The sequence below is a fragment of the Salvelinus alpinus genome, chromosome 29 (assembly GCF_045679555.1).
Source record: "Salvelinus alpinus chromosome 29, SLU_Salpinus.1, whole genome shotgun sequence".
NCBI lineage: Eukaryota > Metazoa > Chordata > Actinopteri > Salmoniformes > Salmonidae > Salvelinus > Salvelinus alpinus.
Genome location: NC_092114.1, coordinates 5,704,454 through 5,718,545, shown reverse-complemented (window position 1 = coordinate 5,718,545; position 14,092 = coordinate 5,704,454). Strand labels below are relative to the sequence as shown.

General features: G+C 41.7%; 1 protein-coding gene across 1 annotated transcript in view; it reads right to left on the bottom strand.

Annotated features, from left to right (window-relative positions):
* The window catches only part of rims2b (regulating synaptic membrane exocytosis 2b), a 239,421-nt gene that overhangs the window by 82,901 nt on the left and 142,428 nt on the right, over nucleotides 1-14,092 (bottom strand). The window lies entirely within an intron of this gene.

Here is a 14,092-nt window from a genome sequence, read left to right as displayed (position 1 = left end):
CTTTTGTGTCTACAACTAAGTTTTTTAGAAACATCCGTTGAAGGGAATACTTTAGCTGCCCCAATCGTGATATTTCTACTGAACATGCAGGTTGCTCACCTGCACTTACTCCGACTCCTTTTAGAAGTAAGAGTTATTTTGTACCTCCAGCCAATTGCAATCACTCTATTGAGACATATTGCATTATTATCCATAGCTATGAGGATAACTATAATGATAAATGATCCATATCTATAAGGATCACTATAATGATCACTATAATGATAAATTATCCATAACTATGAGGATAACTTTAATGATCACTATAATGATTACTGTAATGATAAATGATCCATAACTATAAGGATAAATATAATGATAAATGATCCATAACTATGAGGATAACTATAATGATAAATGATCCATAACTATGAGGATAACTATAATGATAAATTATCCATAACTATGAGGATAAATATAATGATCACTATAATGATAAATGATCCATAACTGTAATGATCACTATAATGATAAATGATCCATAACTGTAATGATCACTATAATGATAAATGATCCATAACTATGAGGATAACTTTAATGATCATTATAATGATTACTGTAATGATAAATGATCCATAACTATAACGATAGCTGCAATGATAACTATAATGATCACTATAATGGAAATTTATCCATAGCTATAACGACAACTATAGTGATTACTATAATGATAAATTATCCCTAACTATAACAATAACTATAAATATAACTAATGATCAATTATCCATAACTATAATGGTAACTATAATGATAAATTATCCATAACTATAATGATAAATTATCCATAACTATAATGATAAATTATCTGAAACGATAGCTATAATGATAAATTAACTATAACGAGAACTACAATGATAGCTATAATAACTGTATAATGATACATTATCCATAACTATAAGGATAACTACAATGATAGCTATAATAACTGTATAATGATAGCTATAATAACTGTATAATGATACATTATCCATAACTATAATGATAAATTTACAATAACTATAATGATAATGATGATTTATCCATAAAGATAAATACAATGATAACTATAACATGAACTATAATGATAAATTATAATCACTTTAATGATAACTATAACAACTATAATAACAAATTATCCATAACTATAATGATAACTGTAATGATAAATAATCCATAATTATAATGATTAATATAATAACTATACTGATACATTATCCATAACTATAATGATAAACTATCCATAGCTATAAACATTTGGGAACTTCCACACCAGCAGACAGTTTATCATTTTTAATTCTGCAGACACCTGTCAATCAACTGTCAATCAACTGATCAACGGTTCCTACTGAACGCTGTAGGCCTTTTATTAGATCCCAAGGGATGTAATACAGCTTTGTACATTGCCTAAAACAGGCTGAATTAATCAAAGCTGAAACAATACATCTGTATATAATGTTGACATTCTTTGATGAGGAAGTTTTATCATTTTACATCAAGCTAAGGGGTTTTGTGCACCAATGAGCAGTATTTTGAAGTTTGACAATGTCATGAAAACTAACATGATTTGTCCAACATTAGCTAACTAGCAGGCTAAGCTTGCTAGCTGAGCCAGCCAGTCATACTAAAGGGACGCTGCTAACCAGCTGACCAGTGCAACACACACAATGTTGAATTCTTCCACCAAAAGCTAGCTAGCTACTGTTTCTAAGTTAGTAGCTAGCTAACATTATGATGAGTTTTCACGAAGCAGCTGTCTGTCCAACGCTGATCAAAAGTAGCAATCATGGAGAAACATGCTGATCGACAGACTGCTTTCTCATAATAGTCCCTTTTTAATTTAGAGGCAGTATGTCCAGCTACACTTTTAGGGTAAATTAAACAAACTAATTAAGCTGTTTATGTCAGAAGAGGTAGCTTTAGCCAGCTGTCAGTAACATCATTAGCTAGCCAATTAGCTATATCTCTGGGGGGGATTTTTTGCGCATTTTAAGTGGTGTGAAAAGCTTGCAAGGAGCGAGATATAGAACACAACCGAATATTTCAATCTTGTCAAGATATCTTTCTTTTTCAAGAGAAGTTAGTTACATGGCCGATCTTGGCGTTACTTGGCCGATTTTGGCGGTTCATCGCTCTCCACTGGGATTCTCTGCCTCCAACCCTATTATGGGGACTGAATCACTGGCTTACGGATGGTCTTCTTGCCGTCCCTAAGAGGGGTGCGTCACTTGAGTGGGTTGAGTCACTGATGTGATCTTCCTGTCAGGGTTCGTGCTGTGGGGGGCGATCTTTGTGAGCTATACTCAGCCTTGTCTCAGGGTAATAAGTTGGTGGTTTGAAGATATCCCTCTAGTGGTGTGGGGCTTTGGAAAAGTGGGTGGGGTTATATCCTGCCTGGTTGGCCCTGTCTGGGGTTATCGTCGGACGGGGCCGCAGTGTTTCCCGACCCCTCCTATCTCAGCCTCCAGTATTTATGCTGCAATATTTATGTGTCAGGGGGCTAAGGTCAGTCTGTTATATCTGGAGTATTTTTCCTGTCTTATCCGGTGTCCTGTGTGAATTTTAAATATGCTCCCTCTAATTCTCTCTCTCTCTCCCTCCCCTCCAGGGGGACCTGAGCCCTGGGACCATGCCTCAGGACTATCTGGCATGATGACTCCTACTCCTTGCTGTCTGTCCCCAGTCCACCTGGCCCTGCTGCTGCTCCAGTTGCAACTGTTCTGCCTGCGGCTATGGAACCCTGACATGTTCACCGGACGTGCTACCTTGTCCTGGACCTGCTGTTTTCGACTCTCTCTCTCTACAGCTGTCTAAAACTCTGAATGCTCGGCTATGAAAAGCCAACTGACATTTTACTCCTGAGGTGCTGACCTGTTGCACCCTCTGCAACCACTGGAATTATTATTCTTTGACCCTGATGGTCATCTATGAACGTTTGAACATCTTGGCCATGTACTGTTATAATTTCCAACTGGCGCAGCCAGAAAAGGACTGGCCACCCCTCAGAGCCTGGTTCCTCTAGGTTTCTTCCTAGATTCCTGCCTTTCTAGGGAGTTTTTCCTAGCCACTGTGCTTCTACACCTGAATTGCTTGCTGTTTGAGAGTTTTAGGCTGGGTTTCTGTATAGCACTTTGTGACATTGACTAATGTAAAAAGGGCTTTATAAATGTATTTGATTGATTGATTTGTGACCACACTAGTTGCGCCAGAATGTGAGGTCCTAAAGATGGCAGAAACAACCAAATGGAAAACATGACATCGCTGGCCCTATGAATATGATGTTTACAGACCATTCAAGGCTTTCAGGGTGTTTTCATTGTCATAGTGGCAGTGTAGTCTACATGTAATAAAAATATATTGTCGCAATTTAAGAAAAAAACGTTTAGCTTGTACATAGCTTTGTCAGCATGTCAAAGTTAATCATTGCAAGCCTCGTTGCTCAACTGGTTTACAAGTGATTTCCAATTTCTAATGGTTGTAAACAGGTTTGGATCTTACCACTGTATCAATGTATTATCACCATGTGATCACACCATCAGCTTTCACTCCTTTGAAACTTCCAGCCAGTTGTTTTGGCTGCTGTTCAGCAAGCAAGAGAAAGCTTGCATCTCTCCTCAAAAAAGTCTGTTAGTAAAGATAATGCTTGAATGAAAATGCTCAAAATATGTGTCCTACAACCTATTGTAGCTTAGTCGTTTCTTGAGACTCCTCGAGCGAAGAGAAATAAATGAGAGGCCAGCAGAGATGCCAGGTTGCGTAATTGCTCAAGAGAACAATGAAGACAGAGTGTTGAATCTTTAACAGTACACTACACTACATGACAAAAAGTATGTGGACACCTGCTCGTCGAACATCTCATTCCAAAATTAAATCAAAGTGTATTTGTCACGTGTACCGAATACAACAGGTATTCTTGTAAACGCCTTACAGGGAAATGCTTACTTACAAGCCCTAACCAACAGTGCAATTTTAAGTAAAAAATAGGTATTAGGTAAACAATAGATACGTTTTTTTTTTACTGTAAAATGACAGTGAAAATAACAGGTGCTAGGCTATATACAGGTGGTACGGGTATGTACATGTAGGTATAGTTACAGTGACTACGCATAGATGATAAACGGAGAGTAGTAGCAACATAAAAGAGGGGGTTGGCGGGACACAATGCAAATAGTCGGGTAGCCAACATGCGGGGACACCGGTTAGTCGGGCAAATTGAGGTAATATGTACATGAATGTATAGTTAGTGACTATGCATAGATGAGTAGCAGCAGAGTAAAAGAGGGGTTGGGGGTCAGTGGCGGCACACAATGCAGATAGTCCGGGTAGCTATTTGATTACCTGTTCAGGAGTCTTATGGCTTGGGGGTAAAAGCTGTTGAGAAGCATTTTGGTCCAACACTTGACGCTCCGGTAACGCTTGCCATGCGTTAGTAGAGAAAACAGTCTATGACTGGGGTGGCTGGGGTCTTTGACAATTTTTAGGGCCTTCCTCTGACACCGCCTGGTGTAGAGGTCCTGCATGGCAGGCAGCATAGCCCACTGGGCCGTACGCACTACCCCCAATACCCTGTAGTGCCTTGCGGTCAGAGGCCGAGCAATTTCCGTACCAGGCAGTGATGCAACCAGTCAGCATGCTCTCGATGTTGCAGCTGTAGAACCTTTTGAGGATCTGAGGACGCATGCCAAATCTTTTCAGTCTCCTGAGGGGGAATAGATTTTGTCGTGCCCTCTTCATGACTGTCTTGGTGAGCTTGGACCATGTTAGTTTGTTGGTGATGTGGACACCAAGGAACTTGAAGCTCTCAACCTGCTCCACTAATGCCCCGTCGATGAGAATCGGGTGTGCTCGGTCCTCCTTTTCCTGTAGTCCACAATCATCTCCTTAGTCTTGGTTACATTGAGGGATAGGTTGTTATTCTGGCACCACCCGGCCAGGTCTCTGACCTCCTCCCTATAGGCTGTCTCGTCGTTGTCGGTGATCAGGCATACCACTGTTGTGTCGTCTGCAAACTTAATGATGATGTTAGAGTCGTGCCTGGCCATGCAGTCATGAGGGAACAGGGAGTACAGGAGGGGACGGAGCATGCACCCCTGAGGGGCTCCAGTGTTGAGGATCAGCGTGGCAGATGTGTTGCTACCTACCCTCACCACCTGGGGGCAACCCGTCAGGAAGTCCAGGATCCAGCTGCAGAGGGAGGTGTTCAGTCCCAGGGTCCTTAGCTTGAGTGCACTATGGTGTTGAACGCTGAGCTGTAGTCAACGAATAGCATTCTCACGTAGGTGTTCCTTTAGTCCAGGTGGGAAAGTGCAGTGTGGCGTGCAAGAGAGATTACATCATCTGTGGATCTGTTTGAGTGATATGTAAATTGGAGTGAGTCTTGGGTTTCTGGGATAATGGTGTTCATGTGAGCCATTACCAGCCTTTCAAAGCACTATGGACGTGCTGATTGTCTTATTCATGCCTCAGTGTTGCTTGCCTCGAAGCGAGCATAGAAGTGATTTAGCTTATCTGGTAGGCTCGTGTCACTGGGCAGCTCGCTGCTGTGCTTCCCTTTGTGGTCTGTAATAGTTTGCAGGCCCTGCCACATCCGACGAGCATCGGAGCCGGTGTAGTACGATTCAATCTTAGTCCTGTATTGATGCTTTGCCTGTTTGATGATTCATTGGAGGGCATAGCAGGGTTTCTTATAAACTTCCAGGTTAGAGTCCCGCTCCTTGAAAGTGGCAGCTCTACCCTTTCCCTTTAGCTCAGTGAGAATGTTGCCTGTAATCCATGGCTTCTGGTTAGGGTATGTATGTACGTACAGTCACTGTGGGGACGACGTCCTCGATGCACTTATTGATAAAGCCAGTGACTGATGTGGTGTATTCCTCAATGCCATTGGAAAAATCCCAGAACATATTCCAGTCTGTGCTAGCAAAACAGTCCTGTAGTTTAGCATCTGCTTCATCTGACCACTTTCTTATAGACCGAGTCACTGTTGTTTCTTGCTTTTATTTTAGCTTGTAAGCAGGAATCAGGAGGATAGAATTGTGGTCAGATTTGCCAAATGGACGGCGAGGGAGAGCTTTGTCCACTCTGTGTGTGGAGTGTAGGTGATCTAGAATTATTTTTACCTCTGGTTTTGCATTTAACATGCTGATAGAAAGTAAGTAAAACAGATTTAAGTTTCCCTGCGTTAAAGTCCCCGGCCACTGGGACTGCCGCCTCTGGGTGAGCAGTTACCTGTTTGCGTATTTCCTTATACAGCTGACTCAGTGTGTTCTTATTGCCAGCGTCCGTCTGTGTAAATAAACAGCCATGAAAAAAGTACATGAAAACTCTAGTTTGGTCTACAGCTTATCATGAGATACTCTAATTCAGGCGAGAAAAATCTAGAGACCTCCTTAGATTTCGTACACCAGCTGTTGTTTACAAATATACACAGACCACCCCCCATCGTCTTACCTGAGTGTGCAGTTCTGTCTAGCCGGTGCAGCGCATATCCCGCTAGCTGAATGGTTTCTAAGTCATCATTCACCCACGATTCGGTGAAACATAAGATATTACAATTTTTGATGTCCCATTGGTAGGATATTCGTGATAGTACCTCGTCTAATTTTTGTCCAATGATTGTACGTTGGCAAGTAAAATTGATGGTAAAGGGCAGATTTCCGTCGGCGAAGTTGCGCCCCCCTTTTCTGCTATAACAGCATCCAGTCTTCTGGGAAGGTTTTCCAATACAATTGTTTACAGACAGATTATTTCACTTATAATTCACTGTATCACAATTCCAGTGGGTCAGAAGTTTACATACACTAACTTGTCTGTGCCTTTTAAACAGCTTGGAAAATTGATGATGTCATGGCTTTAGAAATGTCTGATAGGCTACTTGGCATCATTGGAGGTGTATCTGTGGATGTATTTCAAGGCCTACCTTCAAACTCAGTGCCTCTTTGCTTGACATCATGGGAAAATCTAAAGAAATCAGCCAAGACCTCAGAAAATAATTGTAGACCTCCACAAGTCTGGTTCATCCTTGGGAGCAATTTCCAAACGCCTGAAGGAACCACGTTCATCTATACAAACAATAGTACGCAAGTATAAACACCATGGGACCCCGCAGTCGTCATACCACTCAGGAAGGAGACCCGTTCTGTCTCCTAGAAACGAACGTACTTTGGTGCGAAAAATGTAAATCAATCACAGAACAACAGCAAAGGACTGGAGGAAACGGGTACAAAAGTATCTATATCCACAGTAAAACGAGTCCTATATCGACACAACCTGAAAGGCCGCTCAACAAGGAAGAAGCCACTGCCCCAAAACCGGCATAAAAATGCCAGACCATGGTTCGCAACTGCACATGGGGACAAAGATCGTATTTTTGGGAGAAATGTCTCTGGTCTGATGAAACAAAAATATAACTCTTTGGCAATAAAGACCATCGTTATGTTTGGAGGAAAAGGGGGACGCTTGCAAGCCGAAGAACACCATCCCAACCGTGAAGCACAGGGGTGGCAGCATCATGTTGTGGGGGTGCTTTGCTGCGGGAGGGACTGGCACACTTCACAAAATAGAATGCATCATGAGGCAGGAAAATGTTGTGGATATATTGAAGCAACATGTCAGGAAGTTAAAGTTTGGTCGCAAATGGGTCTTCCAAATGGACAATGACCCAAAGCATACTTCCAAAGTTGTGGCAAAACGGCTTAAGGACAACAAAGTCAAGGTATTGGAGTGGCCATCACAAAGCCCTGACCTCAATCCAATAGAAAATGTCTGGGCAAAACTGAAAATGTGTGTGCGAGCAAGGAGGCCAACAAACCTGACTTAGTTACACCAGCTCCGTCAGGAGGAATGGGCTAAAATTCACCCAACTTATTGTGGGAAGCTTGTGGAAGGCTACCTGAAACGTTTGACCCAAGTTAAACAATTTAAAGGCAATGCTACCAAATACTAATTGAGTGTATGTAAACCTCTGACCCACTGGGAATGTGATGAAAGAAGTAAAAGCTGAAATAAATTATTCTCTCTACTATTATTCTGACATTTCACATTCTTAAAATAAAGTGGTGAGCCTAACTGACCTTGGCCAGGGAATTTTTAGTAGGATAAATGTCAGGAATTGCGAAAAACTGAGTTTAAATGTATTTGGCTAAGGTGTATGTAAACTTCCGACTTCAACTGTATATGTTTGAACATGCTGCGGGGACTTCCATTCAGCCACAAGAGCATTAGTGAGGTTGTTGTGCGATTAGGCCTGGCTCGCAGTCAACGTTCCAATTCATCCCAAAGGTGTTCAATGGGGTTGAGGTCAGGGCTCTGTGCAGGCCAGTCAAGTTCTTCCACACCGATCTAGTCAAACTATTTCTGTATGGACCTCGCATTGTGCACAGGGTCATTGTCATGCTGAAACAGGAAGGGGCCTTCCCCAAACTGTTGCCACAAAGTTTGAAGCACAGAATTGTCTAGAATATCTAAGGAGCCTGAACCATGAAAAGCAGCCCCACATTATTATTCTTTCTCCACCAAACTTTACAGTCAGAACTTTGCATTCATGCAGGTAGTGTTCTCCTGGCATTCGACAAACGCTTTACCAACTGCCAGATGGTAAAGCGTGATTCATCACTCCAGTGAACGTGTTTCCACTACTCCAGATCCTATCGTGGTGAGCTTTACACCACTTCGGCCGAGGCTTGGCATTGCACATGGTGATCTTAGGCTTGTGTGCGGCTTTTTGGCAAGCTCCCGACGAACAGTTATTGTGCTGACATTGCTTCCAAAGGCAGTTTGGAACTATGTAGCGAGTGTTGCAACTGAGGACAAACGATTTTGACTTGCTACGCACTTCAGCACTCTGCGGTTCTGTATGCTTGTGTGGCCTACCACTTCGCGGCTGAGCCGTAGATGCTCCTAGACCAATTCACAATAACAGCACTTACAGTTGACCGGGGCAGCTCTAGCAGGGAAGAAATTTGACGAACTGACTTGTTGGAAAGGTGGCATCCTATGACGGTGCCAGGTTGAAATTCACTGAGCTCTTCAGTAAGACCGTTCTACTGTCAATGTTTGTCTATGGAGATTGCATGGCTGTGTGCAAGATTTTATACATCTGTCAGCAACAGGTGTGGCTGAAATAGCAGAATCCACTAATTTTAAGGGGTGTCCACATACTTTTGTGTGTATATATATAGTGTAAGTTAGAAGCTTTAGCGTATGCAAATTAACCCATCATTCTTTTCCTAAATTATTGGCTTAATATTGTAGTGAATATACCCAATGTTTTTACGTTTTTTTATAGGGACAAGAAACGATCTATATTGGCTACAAAAACCCAATGTAATGAGTCATTTTATTATTAATTTTAAGGCAGTACAAAACTAGGCAGCATTAAAGCATTATTTTGCATTGAGAAAAAATCTGCCAAACGCCAGCAATTAATGGCTAACAGAATCCGTGTGTTGTGTGTGTGTGAGTGAGAGACAGAGCGAGAGAACCCTCATTAGCCATCCATTAAATCCCGTTGAAAGAATTACCCTATCATGTCAAACAGAGGCTATGATTGAGACGTTGGGGTAAATATGGCATTGGCCTGAAAACAATTAGCAGCTCAGTGTATTTTGGAGCTAATAGACTACCCTACCTCCTCTACAGACTACTCTAGTCAAAGCAAGACGAGCCAGAGGGTAGAAGTTTGGAGAATAGAAAACCACCAGTATAACAGCTGCTAATGAGAACTGTATAATAATAATAACCACACTGGGACTCCACCCTTGAACTCTCCTCTGGCTGACACCAATGTTGGTTAACACAGGACTGGTTTAAGTTCTGGGTCCATAAGTTTTAAGAGAAGAGATGGAACGAGGATCAGAACCGAAACGAAGTCTCTCTCTTGGCAAGTTAAGGGCAAGTCTATGGGCCAAATTACCGCCCACACCTCCTTCCGAAATTGGAACGAAACAAACACTACAACAAAACAAGCTAAATTGTGATTTGTCCAAAGCACCGGAACTCATGCTGCTCGTTATCTCACACATCCTGTTGTACCATGACAGATTTACAGTAGCATTTATATTGACAGTGTGTCCACAAGATACTCGACTGACAGATTTACAGTAGCATTTATATTGAGTGTGTCCACAAGAGACTCGACTGACAGATTTACAGTAGCATTTATATTGACAGTGTGTCCACAAGATACTAGGCTGACAGATTTACAGTAGCATTTATATTGACAGTGTGTCCACAAGATACTCGACTGACAGATTTACAGTAACATTTATATTGACAGTGTGTCCACAAGAGACTCGACTGACAGATTTACAGTAGCATTTATATTGACAGTGTGTCCACAAGATACTAGGCTGACAGATTTACAGTAGCATTTATATTGACAGTGTGTCCACAAGATACTCGACTGCCAGATTTACAGTAGCATTTATATTGACAGTGTGTCCACAAGATACTAGGCTGACAGATTTACAGTAGCATTTATATTGACAGTGTGTCCACAAGATACTCGACTGACAGATTTACAGTAGCATTTATATTGACAGTGTGTCCACAAGATACTAGGCTGACAGATTTACAGTAGCATTTATATTGACAGTGTGTCCACAAGATACTAGAGTGACAGATTTACAGTAGCATTTATATTGACAGTGTGTCCACAAGATACTAGGCTGACAGATTTACAGTAGCATTTATATTGACAGTGTGTCCACAAGATACTAGGCTGACAGATTTACAGTAGCATTTATATTGACAGTGTGTCCACAAGATACTCGACTGCCAGATTTACAGTAGCATTTATATTGACAGTGTGTCCACAAGATACTCGACTGACAGATTTACAGTAGCATTTATATTGACAGTGTGTCCACAAGAGACTCGACTGACAGATTTACAGTAGCATTTATATTGACAGTGTCCACAAGATACTCGACTGACAGATTTCCAGTAGCATTTATATTGACAGTGTGTCCACAAGATACTAGAGTGACAGATTTACAGTAGCATTTATATTGACAGTGTGTCCACAAGACATTCGACTGACAGATTTACAGTAGCATTTATATTGACAGTGTGTCCACAAGATACTAGGCTGACAGATTTACAGTAGCATTTATATTGACAGTGTGTCCACAAGATACTCGACTGCCAGATTTACAGTAGCATTTATATAACAGTGTGTCCACAAGATACTAGGCTGACAGATTTACAGTAGCATTTATATTGACAGTGTGTCCACAAGATACGAGGCTGACATACCAGTAAATGTCTGGTTTGATTCAGGACAGATCTACCAGTAACTGTATGGTTTGATTCAGGACAGATCTCCCAGTAACTGTATGGTTTGATTCAGGACAGATCTACCAGTAACTGCATGGTTTGATTCAGGACAGATCTACCAGTAAATGTATGGTTTGATTCAGGACAGATCTCCCAGTAAATGTCTGGTTTGATTCAGGACAGATCTACCAGTAACTGTATGGTTTGATTCAGGACAGATCTACCTGTAATTGCATGGTTTGATTCAGGACAGATCTCCCAGTAACTGTATGGTTTGATTCAGGACAGATCTACCTGTAACTGCATGGTTTGATTCAGGACAGATCTACCAGTAACTGCATGGTTTGATTCAGGACAGATCTACCAGTAAATGTACGGTTTGATTCAGGACAGATCTACCTGTAACTGCATGGTTTGATTCAGGACAGATCTCCCAGTAACTGTATGGTTTGATTCAGGACAGATCTACCTGTAACTGCATGGTTTGATTCAGGACAGATCTACCTGTAACTGCATGGTTTGATTCAGGACAGATCTACCTGTAACTGTATGGTTTGATTCAGGACAGATCTACCAGTAACTGTACGGTTTGATTCAGGACAGATCCACCAGTAACTGTATGGTTTGATTCAGGACAGATCTCCCAGTAACTGTATGGTTTGATTCAGGACAGATCTACCTGTAACTGTATGGTTTGATTCAGGACAGATCCACCTGTAACTGTATGGTTTGATTCAGGACAGATCCACCAGTAACTGTATGGTTTGATTCAGGACAGATCCACCAGTAACTGTATGGTTTGATTCAGGACAGATCTCCCAGTAACTGTATGGTTTGATTCAGGACAGATCTACCAGTAACTGCATGGTTTGATTCAGGACAGATCTACCAGTAAATGTATGGTTTGATTCAGGACAGATCTCCCAGTAAATGTCTGGTTTGATTCAGGACAGATCTACCAGTAACTGTATGGTTTGATTCAGGACAGATCTACCTGTAATTGCATGGTTTGATTCAGGACAGATCTCCCAGTAACTGTATGGTTTGATTCAGGACAGATCTACCTGTAACTGCATGGTTTGATTCAGGACAGATCTACCAGTAACTGCATGGTTTGATTCAGGACAGATCTACCAGTAAATGTACGGTTTGATTCAGGACAGATCTACCTGTAACTGCATGGTTTGATTCAGGACAGATCTCCCAGTAACTGTATGGTTTGATTCAGGACAGATCTACCTGTAACTGCATGGTTTGATTCAGGACAGATCTACCTGTAACTGCATGGTTTGATTCAGGACAGATCTACCTGTAACTGTATGGTTTGATTCAGGACAGATCTACCAGTAACTGTACGGTTTGATTCAGAACAGATCCACCAGTAACTGTATGGTTTGATTCAGGACAGATCTCCCAGTAACTGTATGGTTTGATTCAGGACAGATCTACCAGTAACTGTATGGTTTGATTCAGGACAGATCTACCTGTAACTGTATGGTTTGATTCAGGACAGATCCACCTGTAACTGTATGGTTTGATTCAGGACAGATCCACCAGTAACTGTATGGTTTGATTCAGGACAGATCCACCAGTAACTGTATGGTTTGATTCAGGACAGATCTCCCAGTAACTGTATGGTTTGATTCAGGACAGATCTACCAGTAACTGTATGTTTTGATTCAGGACAGATCCACCAGTAACTGTATGTTTTGATTCAGGACAGATCCACCAGTAACTGTACGGTTTGATTCAGGACAGATCTACCAGTAAATGTACGGTTTGATTCAGGACAGATCTACCAGTAACTGTATGGTTTGATTCAGTACAGATCCACCAGTAACTGTACGGTTTGATTCAGGACAGATCCACCAGTAACTGTACGGTTTGATTAGGGACAGATCTACCAGTAACTGTGCGGTTTGATTCAGGACAGATCTACCAGTAACTGTACGGTTTGATTCAGGACAGATCTACCAGTAACGGTATGGTTTGATTCAGGTCAGATCTACCAGTAACTGTACGGTTTGATTCAGGACAGATCTACCAGTAACTGTACGGTTTGATTCAGGACAGATCTACCAGTAACTGTACGGTTTGATTCAGGACAGATCTACCAGTAACTGTATGGTTTGATTCAGGACAGATCTACCAGTAACTGTACGGTTTGATTCAGGACAGATCCATCAGTAACTGTACGGTTTGATTCAGGACAGATCTACCAGTAACTGTACGGTTTGATTCAGGACAGATCCACCAGTAACTGTACGGTTTGATTCAGGACAGTTCTACCAGTAACTGTACGGTTTGATTCAGGACAGTTCTACCAGTAACTGTACGGTTTGATTCAGGACAGTTCCACACGTAACTGTACGGTTTGATTCAGGACAGTTCCACACGTAACTGTACGGTTTGGTTCAGGACAGATCTACCAGTAATTGTATGGTTTGATTCAGGACAGATCTACCAGCAAATGTATGGTTTGATTCAGGACAGATCTACCAGTAACTGTATGGTTTGATTCAGGACAGATCTACCAGTAACTGTACGGTTTGATTCAGGACAGATCTACCAGTAACTGTACGGTTTGTTTCAGGACAGATCTACCAGTAACTGTACGGTTTGATTCAGGACAGATCCACCAGTAACTGTACGGTTTGATTCAGGACAGATCCACCAGTAACTGTACGGTTTGATTCAGGACAGATCCACCAGTAACTGTACGGTTTGATTCAGGACAGATCTACCTGTGACTGTACGGTTTGATTCTGGACGGATCTAACAGTGACTGTACGGTTTGATTCAG